This window comes from Macrobrachium nipponense, chromosome 40 (genome assembly GCF_015104395.2).
Source record: "Macrobrachium nipponense isolate FS-2020 chromosome 40, ASM1510439v2, whole genome shotgun sequence".
Lineage (NCBI taxonomy): Eukaryota > Metazoa > Arthropoda > Malacostraca > Decapoda > Palaemonidae > Macrobrachium > Macrobrachium nipponense.
The window spans coordinates 57,043,845-57,056,469 of record NC_061101.1 but is presented as its reverse complement, the minus strand read 5'-3'; positions in this window follow the sequence as shown (position 1 = coordinate 57,056,469).

Here is a 12,625-nt window from a genome sequence, read left to right as displayed (position 1 = left end):
AACATAAAAGTTATTTCGATGTAGGCCGAGACCCTTCAAGTGGGAATTAAAATGCTATATTTGGAATGAATAGTTCCCTCAAATTCCTAAGGCAACTGAATCCATCAACAAAGCCATTATTAATGATAAACTTGTGAGTTTTATCCGCAAACCCTGACGTACCAGTATTTAAATGGTCCCTCAGGTGGTAAATTAAAGCCTGAAGGTTGAAGGTCCAATGTACTATGGTTTCACATTAACACAAGTAAAAAATAACGTACATTTTATTCATTATTAAAATTATTATAATTCTGGGACTATCACAGTCATCCTAATCGACTGGGTGGTTTTTATAGTGTGGGGTTCCGGGTTGCATCCCGCCTCCTTAGGAGTCCATCACTTTTTTTTTTTTTTTTTTTTTTTTTTTTTTTACTATGTGCGCTGTTTCTAGTAGTACATTCTTCTGCACGAGTCCTGGAGCTACTTCGGCATCCAGTCTTCCCAAGTTCCTATTCAGGGATCTTGGGATCATGCCTAGTGTCCCTGTGATTATGGGTACAATTTCCAATGGCATACCCATATCCTGCTTATTTCTATTTTCAGGTCTTGATATCTATTATTATTATTATCATTATTAATATCATTATTATTATTATTATTGTGCAGAAACACATCCACATTTATGTATATATACATATACTCAAAGACGATCTGTACAGCCAACTTTACAGAATCTGTTCGGTTGCCCTTTTCAACCAAGTCAACGTAAAAGGACTCAAAACAAGCGAAGTTGTTTATTATTAATATTATTCTAACACGCTTCCCTTTATAAAAGCGCAGTATCCGCTCTTCGAATTGATAGCCCCCGGGGTTACGTAGTTCCAAGATCTCGAAATTAGGAAACAGTAGGCGTTTTTAAGGCCTGAGACGATCAGCGAGATCGATTACGGCGAGAAGACGACGTGCTCATCTGTTCCTCTCTTGTTAAGCGACGATAACTAGATCACAATTTCGCTTAGTCGGGTAGTAAGCCTACAAAATACCTTATTGTTGTTTGGGGGGTGGGGTAAGAAAGCCTAAAAAAAAATTCTGAAAAAGGTGTTTCGCGTTGAGGTAGACGCAGGAATTTTAGGATAGGATATTGATGAGTTATTTATGAGAATGAAAATGTAAAGAATACATAATGTGCTTGTTTAATAGCACAGAAAAAATATTTCTAATATATATACAGTATTTTTTTTTTTTTTCGTTGGTGAAACAAAGGGCTATTTGGCCGTAGATTTTAAAGTTTTAAATTTTTTTATGTACTGTTTTGAATTTAGAGGCTATATATTTTTTCAAATATTTTTTGTTTCCACATATGACTGAAAATACATATAATAATTTGTGCCCTATTTATTTGATCCCTGTTGTTAGTATGAGTAATAGAAAGAATGAGTATTAATTACGAAGACCACTTCACGTGAAGTTAGGAAAGTAATGTTTGCAACTTATGTTTCAGGGGAGAATCTTGCACGCGTCCCGACTCCCGAGTAAGCTGATGGTTGAATCACGCTTTGTTAAGGCTTAAGGAAAAACAACTTTCCTGTGTGAATATAATGGTATGTGAACTTCGACCTGCTTGTACACCGGCAAACGTTTGACGCTTACAAGCTTTCCTCTACTACTCATCATATTAAAGTCTCCCCAGAAGGATGCGTTACTATAGTTCTGATGAAGGGGGAAAAGGAAGTCTGTGGTGGTGTTCCCTCTGATGCGCTGTAATCAAAACTTGTGGAAGGTAATTATTCTGCTACTCTACAGAGGCGGGGGCGGGGGCGTTCGCGATGAGATCAAAACTCGTAATTGATCATATCTAATCAGATTCTTCTCCAGTGTTAGAAGGAAATCTCGTCTCGTCGTATTCCACGCTCCGTCTTCGACTCTTTTCTTCAGGGGTGAAAGGCTTCATGTGAATAAAAGCTAGCGTAAAGCCAAGTCCTTCCATTAATGTTACGGAACACTGTTCAGAGAGAACAAGGCGTGATCCGACCTCCAGCTTACTCGCGACGCGTGCAAGATTTTCCTCTCACGCGTAAGTTGTAAACATTATATTCCTAACTTTTAACGTAAATTAAAACGAGTTAAAATCGTCGTTCAAACAGAGCTTTGTATCACCAAAATTTAAACAAATAAGCTATATTTTATTCGAACTAATTTTTCTGTACTGTTTAACATGTACATTATTTATTTTTACACTTTCATTCTAATAAATAAAGCATCAATATCCTATCCTAAAATTCCTGTTTCTTTAACTCAACGCAAAACACCTTTTTCTGACCTTTTTAGGATTTTCCTTGGGGCTTTCCTACACCCCCCCCCCCCCTCCCAACAACAACAACAACAACAGCAACGACAACATCAACAACAAAGTAGTTTGTAGGTTTATTCGCCGAGAAAGCGAAAATCATTCCGTAAGTTCATTTGTCCTTTTACTCACTGCACTGACGACCAAGAGAAAATTGACACATCTAATTGTTTAACGCATCTCGATAAATAAACCAATCGCGCAACCAGCGTGGAATCAATTTTGACCAATTCTCTTAATTGGCAAGGGATGAAATTTTAATGAGAACGACTCCACGAAGAATTAAAGCGTCGGGTAATAGGAGCATTACCTTGAGAGAAAATCTCCAGTGGAGTTGATTAAACGATCTTCATATAACGATTATGATAACAAATGACTTCTCGGGTATTATCCTGCGGCGATACCCTCCAGGGGCTGTGAGGTAACTTTTGAAATATGATTCAGTTAAATCTTCATGGAGCGGACCATCCAAATCCCCTGGATTTAAGCACGACAGACTGGTTTTATTATATTCGTCGCCTGTAAAGTGGAAGAGTACAGTACCAAAAAATAAATAAATAAATAAAATAAGCGTAAAGATAAAATTAATGGAGCGAGAGATTAAAGGGGATAAGATGTTGTGCGCAATTATTTCATCCTTAACAAGGCTATCTACAGGAATTTAAAGCTGAACATCGTAATTATAATTGAATAAATGCCCTACCTAGGAGGCTGGCACACGGGAGGCGTTCATTTACTTCTCGTTACTGTGATAAGCAAAATTAGACGACGGCATTAAGAAATGGACTCCCCTGGGTGCGTTAAGAAAAACACTATCAATATCTCATTCCAACTTTTAGGGAGTACGTTCTCTAATTAAGCTTGGAATTCGCTGGGTAAACAAAAGATAAAAATCTTATATACAGTTTGCTATAGTAGATTCACATCAACCGTGCATCTGATGTCTAGGCCAGTCCCTTACGACAATTCTGATTGGTTGTTGATAAGCCAATCACAGGGCTGGAAGTTCTCAGTCTCTCTCGAGAGTTCACATAGGCAAGATGTATGGTCCACCTCTCCTGAGGGATATATCTTTCAAAAGTATCCCTCAGGAGAGGTGGAACATACATCCTGCCTATGTGAACTCTCGTGAGAGACAGTTTCCAACACTGTGATTGGCTAACCAACAGCCAATCAGGAGCGTCGGTAGTGACTGGCCTAGACATCAGATGCACGGGTGATGTAAATCTACTATAACTTTGATGTTCCTCTTAATCACAATAAAGAACATCTCTGTGTTTCTTTAAAGACTGACATTACCATTGAAGACAAAAGTGGATCGCCCTGACTCTCTCTAGCTCGCGAGAGTAACGCTTTCTTCAGTTCCACCTAAACCACGTCTGTCTGTCAGAGCGGAGTAGCTAAAATTATATAAACTAATAACAATAATAATTAATCACTGCGACTATTTATAACCACACTTCACTAACTTGTCCGGAAATTTCACAATTATGTAAACAAAAATCCAATGATGCGATTTGGCATAGCAAATACGAACGAATTCTCCTTCATATCTACTTCGTTTTCTTTTTCTGCTTTGAATAACCTTATGATTGCAGCTTCGTATACAACAGAGGAATTTTCCTCAAAATATAACAGAGTCTGAAATATCTACAGTACCCGCTTACTTAAAGAAGGATAAAATATCAAATGTCGAGCAAATCTTATCGCCACGGTTGCAAAATTCAGTACGAGGACTCCACATTTGACGATCTTTCTAATAAGACCTGGATGACACTAGAATCCAAGGAATCATTCAGTTACGTAGGTGATACACCACAATAAACTTCACTAGAATCCAAGGAATCATTCAGATATGTAGGTGATACACCACAATAAACTTCACTAGAATCCAAGGAATCATCCAGATATGTAGGTGATAAATCACAATAAACTTCACTAGAATCCAAGGAATCATCCAGATATGTAGGTGATATACCACAATAAACTTCACTGGAAATCCAACGGAATCCATTCAGATGTGTAGGTGATACACCACAATAACTTCACTAGAAACTCCAAGGAATCAGTTCAGATATGTAGGGGATATACCACAATAAAACTTCATGGAATCCAAGGAATCATTCAGATAGTAGGTGATACACCACAATAACTTCACTGGAATCCAAGGAATCATTCATATATGTAGGTGATACACCAAGATAAACTTCACTAGAATCCAAGGGATCATCCAGATATGTAGGTGATACACCACAATAAACTTCACTAGAATCCAAGAGATCATTCAGATATGTTGGTCATACCATAATAAACCTAATTAAGCAAGTTTATCATTAACATCGTTTAACTGAGTACACTTCAGTAACAATATTTCGAGTTCTGAACAACTTCACTTAAAAAAAAAAACTCTTTGCAAGGAGTTTGACCCTCAGACCTAATCTAAAGTGATGTCTGCAAGAGCCCCTAATGCATATCACATTTTCAAAGTAAAAAAGAATAGCTATCAGAAGCAAAGTAAAACATGCCAATGAAAGTAAGTCAGGCTACGGGCTGAAGCCAGGTACATATCCTTTCTTTTTTCCCTGCAGAAGAATAATTAGGATAAATGGACCATTAGTTAAATTGTACATTGCAATTAGGGAATGTACTCTTGAAAAGTTGTTGTCCCGAAGTCTGAGTGCGTTTTCCCTCCGCACCCACTCACTTCTCAGGCATGCTACTACTTTCAGCAGCAATGCTCTTTCGCTTACTCGGGGAGTAAGCCTACAAACTACTTTTTTCTTCTTCTTCTTGGTGTGGAGGTCTGGTAGGAAAGCCCTGTGGTAAAACCTGAAAAAGGTTTGAAAAAGGTGTTTTGCGTTGAGTTAAAGATACAGGAATTTTTAGGATAGGATATTTACGATTTATTTACTAGAATAAAAATGTAAAAAATCGATAATGTGCATGTTAAACAGCACAGAACAATTATTTCTAATAAAATATAGCGTATTTATTTTAATTTTCGTTGGTGAGACAAGGCTCCATTCGATCAAAGATTTTAGCACGTTGTAAATCTTGCACGATCCCCAAGTAAGCTGGAGATCGGATCACGCCTTGTTACAATTTACGAACTACATCCTTAAGAAGTGCTGTAGAAGACGCGCCACAAATATCGAATCAATAGTACTTTATTCGTTTACCAGTATCAACCATATTGACAATACGTCATACTGGTATAATATTTGGACACACAATTGCCTTCTATCAAGATATCATAATTCTTTTACTATACAAATTTATTGTGCGCGGAGACTGTGCCGGTACAGTTTGCACATCAAAATATGAGTCAGAATTTTGAGATGTGACGAAAAAATCGTAAAATTGGAGTCAGTAGATTCGGTTTTTGTTATTCCTTTTCACTGTGAAAAATAAATGAGTTAATATATTTGTTGTTTTTATATCTAGCTGGCCTTATGCCAGCAAGGGCTCTTGCTCCTAGAGTAGCCCGTAATTTAATATATAAATTACAATATATACGAGTAACCCTGATGTGTGTGTATATATGTATATATATATACATATACATCCACATACATCATATATATATAAGCACGCGTATTATACATACATACATGCATGAGGAACAAAGTTATACTTAAAGCTCTAATAAGAGAAAAGATTATAAGGTGAGGGAACAGAGAAAAAGATGCAAGGGCAGAGTTCCAAAACCAAATATGATATTTAATATGCAAATTATCTATGTTTTACATTTTCATTCTAATAAATAAATCATAAATATCATATCCTAAAACTCTTGTATCTTTAACTCAACGCAAAACACATTTTTCAGACCTTTATGGGCTCCTCCATAGACTTTTCTTACCCGCCAACAACAACAACAAAACAAAGTAGTTTGTAGACTTACTCGCCGACGAGTGAATATGAGTGAATCGATGAACAGACCTAATATAACAACAAAATATCAGACGTAGATAGATGATGTTTACATAAGACCATCATGAAAAGTCGTCATCAGGTACAAAAATCTACGAAGACATCAATAACCAAGAGGAGGAACAACACAAGCAAATTTCAAATATACACACGTTTTCGGTAGCAGAATTCAAAATTCGTAAAATGCCCAGAACTTGTTTCTTTAACTTAATAATGAAAGGACGGACTAAGATTTGACCGAGATATCCAGTTGCTCGTTTGTTGACCTCGTCAGTTAAATAATATGAAACCATGTACAGCATATTTACATATAATCATTTAATAAAGGAGAAAGAATACCGACGATAAGCACGGAAGATACATGTCCATATGATTTACACACACAGATATATATATATACACACACACACACACACACACACACACATATATATATATATATATATATATATACATCTGTGTGTGTGCCATTGATGTCTTAACTAAAGTATTTATGCTTGTTATATGACCAAGAGCAAAATATTTAAGTTTGTAATTAGGCAGTCTGATTCTATTTATGCGCCAATACCCAAGAATTCACAATGAAACCCAAGACAGGAAGGCGAGTGTTAAATTTAATTACATATTTGAAGTTTTTTTCGTGTCTTAATACAGAAAATATAGGGTAGAGAGAGAGAGAGAGAGAGAGAGAGAGAGAGAGAGAGAGAGAGAGAGAGAGAGAGAGAGAGAGAGAGCAAAGCATGAACATTACAAAACTCACATATATTCAGACAAATTGTATCGTTACGCTTATAAATGTTTCAGGATTCCGTGAAAATGGGGGCAGTATGATTAAGAGGGAAAAAATAAGCCGAAACAAACAATTTCAAGTATCATTACTATTTCTACCCGGTTTGCTAAGTAGAGGACAACCCGACGAGGCCACTCATAAAGAAACGTAAATGCACTGGATCACGCAGCTTTTACCTCGCGTTTCACACGCAATGCTCAAATGAATGCTTGTTTGCTTTTTAACCACAACTGCGCTCTCTCTCTCTCTCTCTCTCTCTCTCTCTCTCTCAAATCAAAGATCATAAATTAAGCAAACGCAAGGTTCTCTCTCTCTCTCTCTCTCTCTCTCTCTCTCTCTCTCTCTCTCTCAAGGAATTGACTTAGGAAATAGCAAAATCATAAATTCTAGTAAACACAAAGTACTCTCTCCCTCTCTCCCTGAAAGAACTGACATAGCAACAGCAATCATAAATTAGGCAAGCAAACTCAAGGTACTCTCTCTCTCTCTGAAGGAATTGACATATCCAGCAGCAAAATCAGACAAATTCAAGGTACTCTCACCACTCTCTATCTCTATCCCTCTCTCTGAAAGAAATGACACAGGCAACAGCAAATCATAAGTTATGCAAACTCAAGGTACTACTTACTACCAGCTCTCTCTGAAAGAACTGACATAGACAACAGTAAATCATAAATTAGGGAAACTCAGGGTAACTCTCTCTCTCTCAAAGAGCTGACATAGACAACAGCAAATCATAAATTAGGCAAACTCAATGGAGTAAAACTGTCGGTCGAACATGATAATGAGCCTTCCCCAAAATAAATGCATTAAATCAAAACAAAGCTACATGAGATGCATGGGTTGATGAAAAATCCTAGCCCGAAAATACCGGTAGATAACCCTCAACGGACTAAACAAGGCGTGACCCAATCTCCAGCTTACTCCGAACGTGTGCAAGATTCCAAATTGTAACATAAGTTTAAACATGCTAAAATCAACGGTCATACAGAGCCTTGTTTCACCAACGAAAATTAAGGTAAATACGCTATATTTTATTAGAAATCATTTTTCTGTACTGTTTAACATGCACATTATTAATCTTTTTTATATTTTCATTCTAATAAACAAATCAAAAATATCCTATCCTAATATTCCTGTATCTTATTAAACTCAACACAAAACACCTTTTTCAGATCTTTTTGGGATTTTCCACAGACCTTTCCTATCCCCCCATAACAACAGCAACAACAAAGTAGTTTGTAGGCTTACTCACCAAGTAAGTGAAAAATGAGTAACTTCATCACAGTAAAATTCAAGCAGAAGAGGATTTCCTAGAAAGATGAAACCTTAACGGTTGTAACATAAATGACCAAGGTTACAACATCTTCAGTGATTTCATCCTAAATGATAATGGTAACACTGACATTTTATGACACAGACAATGAACATCAAGGACTAATAACACATGTTCTCGTAGATACAACGGTCATATATTAACCCACAATGTTTACATCTTCAATGATGACAGTGACATATTTAACATGCGCCCAGCTGTTAAAATCAACAAGCAATATGCTCTACTTATAATCACCAAGCCCCACACAAAGAAATGCATTGTCTAATGGCTATATCTTGAACAGTGTAAGTTGCACCCTAATGTCGCCGGTTGTATCTGAAGAGAGAGAGAGAGAGAGAGAGAGAGAGAGAGAGAGAGAGAGAGAGTGTTTGTTTGTATGGTGTTTTCACGTTGCATGGGACCAGTGGTTATTCAGCAACGGGACCAACTGCTTTACGTGACTTCCGAACCACGTCGAGAGTGAACGTCTATCAACAGAAATACACATCTCTCACTCCTCAATGGAATGCCCGAGAATCGAACCCATGGCCACTGAGGTGGCAGGCCAAGACCATACCGATCACGCTACTGAGGCGCTGAGAGAGAGAGAGAGAGAAATAGAATATACGTCGGGTTTAGGCCAAGGGCCAAGCGCTGGAACCTACAAGGTCACTCAGTGTTGAAATGGAAATTTAAAAAAAAGGTTTGAAAGGCGTAACGGGAGGAGAAGCTCGCATTTTATATAAATAAATTGTTGGAGTGGGAGAAAAAGAAGACGGTAGAGAGGGAGATAAATAAATTGTTGGAGTGGGAGAAAAAGAAGATGGAGGAGGGAGAATATAAATGGAGGTGCAGTAGAGAGAGAGAGAGAGAGAGAGAGAGAGAGGAGAGAGAGAGAGAGAGAGAGCATTCTCGTTGCGATTCATGTAGGACGCGACCACCCTGGCAGGTGTAGGAATCAATCATCAAGCAAGCGTAGAAATGATATACCGTATCCGGACTCTCTACCCAAAGCGCATGTGCCTAATTCTAGCTAGTCCTGGCTTACAGTGCCAGAAGGAATTTTCACTTCAGCATCGATCCCATCTTCAATTCTTTCAATTCTACTTTCAACCAGAGATGCGTACCTGAGCTCACGACAGAACGGAAATATAAGTCAACAGAATTGAAACATCAAGGAGTTTGAAGCTCTAATCTCTCACTACAAATTAAAATGACGTATTACAGATCTCATATTTTGCCTGCAAAATTTACTGGTGCATTGGGAATTATATTCACTAACTACAGGTTCTGATCACTTAATCACATTCTGCTAACCTATAAAGGTTCTAGTCACTAACTTCAGTACAATTGGTAACCGCTAAATGTAGGTTTCAATAACAAGATAAATTTGACTTTCTGAAATTTCCACTAACTCTATCAATTGCAGGCACAGCAACAGATTACAATAATTAAGGCAACTATTCTGATAATATTGGTGCATGGTACAGACGAGGTGTATTTGGTGTTTCATGTACGCAAGTCAATTGATCCTAAAAACAAAAACAAAAAAAAGGCGGAACTATTCTTCCGCCCTCAATACAGAGCGGATGCGTTCAAAGGCCAGCAGTAAGTCGCGTTCCTCTAATGTTTGGCCGGGCCCCGAATTACAGGGTCTGAAAACATGACGGTCCCTTTTGGCACCTGTAATTACAGCGTGAAAAGAGATGATTTAGTGCCACACCGCGCTCGTTCTCGTGTCATGAAGGTGTTTCCATTATGGGCATTCATATTAACACGACAAGAAAACCTCTTCTCATAAAGCAGGCCAATTTTCTGACGACCGCCCGGAAAATGAGAGGGAGGAGCGAAGCCAGAAAATTACACGATAAGAGCGATAAGCTGATAATGGCCAAAGAGAATAGCGACGGATTGCCAGAACGCCGAATAACAGCCGGAGTTCCTCGAGATGAACCGCTTTTGCCACAAGTCGACAAATACAAAATACTGTTGATTCTCAGAACTATGGCATGATTCCCATGTTCTCCCCAGTCGAATGTTCCTCACGGGACGAGTGGGTTCCATTCAACGCTGCTGCCATTGCGGAACCAGAGGAATTTATTTCTGGTGATTAGAAGTTCGTTTCTCGAAATAATGTGGTTCGGATCCCACAATAAGCTGTAGGTCCCGTTGCTAAGTAATCAATTGGTTCCTAGCCACGTAAAAAAATCTAAGCCTTCGGGCCAGCCCTAGGAGAGCTGTTAATCAGCTCAGTGGTCTGGTTAAAGTTAGATATACTTAACTCACATGTACACCATAAGTCGTCAATACGTTTAAAGATACCAAACGATAAAGAATATAGAAACGAATGCTCTATGAGTAAAACAGCAACAGAAAGCATACGACTCGACGCAATATTTACAACAACAAAAAATGAATGGATAATGAAAAGTGAAACTGATTTATGATGAGGACTGAGCATTTAACGCACCCTCTTCTGTAAAAACCGGTGACATATCTCATGGTATCAAATAAACAAACAGGTCTTCGGAGTTTGAGAGAATCATCAGTGAAACGAATTCACCCAAGTTGCGGACTAAATTAGATTATACACAATTTTTTTTTGCGTACCTGGGTTTGATGAAAAGAATAACATACAATGTTTAATCCAGAGCTAAACTTAAAAGATATTCTATCCATTACCTATGAATCAAAACATCCGGTAATATTCAGTACACAATATAATTTGCAATTCTATTTTAATGACATCCACTGAAGAAGCATTCTGAATTATAACAGAGAGAGAAGGACTTACTCTGGGACAAGAGCTAAAATCTACACTCAAATAGCCCGTTGTTTCACCAACGCAAATTAAAATCAAAATAACGGAGCTTTCTTTTATCAGAAATCATTTTTCTGTACTGTTTAACATGCACATTATTTATTTTTCACATTTTCACTATAATAAATAAACCATAAATATCGTATCCTAAAATTCCTGTAGCTTTAACTCAACGAAAAACATCTTTTTCAGACCTTTTTAGATTTTTCCATAGGGCTTTCCTATAGCAACAAAGTAGGTTGTAGCCTAACTCCCTCAGTAAGTGAAAATACAATTGCGTGAATTATTTAAGAAGAAAGACTTTCATTATAAATACTGGCCACAAGATAGGTGGCGTAAAGACGGAGGAAATAAAAAAAAAATGACTGGACTAAATATCAGTGTAAATAAATTTCCAAACGCGTGGAAACAAAAGTCACCAATAATAACAAAAAAGGCTGCAATCTATTACGTTATGTCTTCCTTTAGCGACAAAATAAAAGCGTTTTCAGTCCCTTAGCACTTGTCAAAAATGAATAATATAAAAATACTCTCTCTCTCTCTCTCTCTCTCTCTCTCTCTCTCTCTCTCCTCGTAGGCATATTTCTTATCCCCTACAGTAAATACACAGAAAAATAAAGAATACAATCAAAACATTCAATACATCAACGCGGATAATTGTCAACAGTGTCAACACCGAAGACGATTTTCTAAACGTCAAAAAAAAGAAAGAAAAAAAAAGTTCAGTTCGCCTCCCTTTCTTGCTCAAACTTCGCCTCGCATGAAACAGTAATGAAGGTCCAAGGGAGAAATCCAGTCCCTCTCTTCCCTCGCCCATTCTCCTTTATTTCTCGAAAGGAGAGAAAAAAAAAAAAGAAAAAAAAAGTGGGACGTTGGCGGCGGCGGCGGCGTCGCGCGAAGGAACTTAATTGCGCATGAAAGACGCCACCGGCCAGCACGTCCGAAACCCCAGTCGGAGAATTAGGGTTTTGTTCAGTTTTGCTAACCAACAAAATTGGGGGAACTGTGCGACGGGAATTTCTGATGGCTAAACGCAGGATGGGGGAAGGCAGGTTTTAAATGCTGTAGTTATCCATCTATCTCCGACAATGATTCGTTACTTCGTTTTTTTTTCTTTTTCCCATCAAGTGATCGTTGTAGCATTTACTCCCAGACTTCACATTAGCATTATGTCGGCCCTCCACATATAGTATATTCTAGAATTGAACACTATTTGCTTTCTGGATATTAAGACGCCCTTCATTCAGTCACTTCTAGCGCTTCTAGTAACGTTTGCTAACCCTGTATATCTCCCATTCCCCTTCTGTAACTACAAGATTTTACAGACCTTAGGCCAAGTTTTCACTGCACGCATGTGTGTGTGTGTGTTTGTGAAGGCGACATGATGAATGTTGATACTGATGGTGGAAAATGTAATGAATTTCATTCCAGGGTATC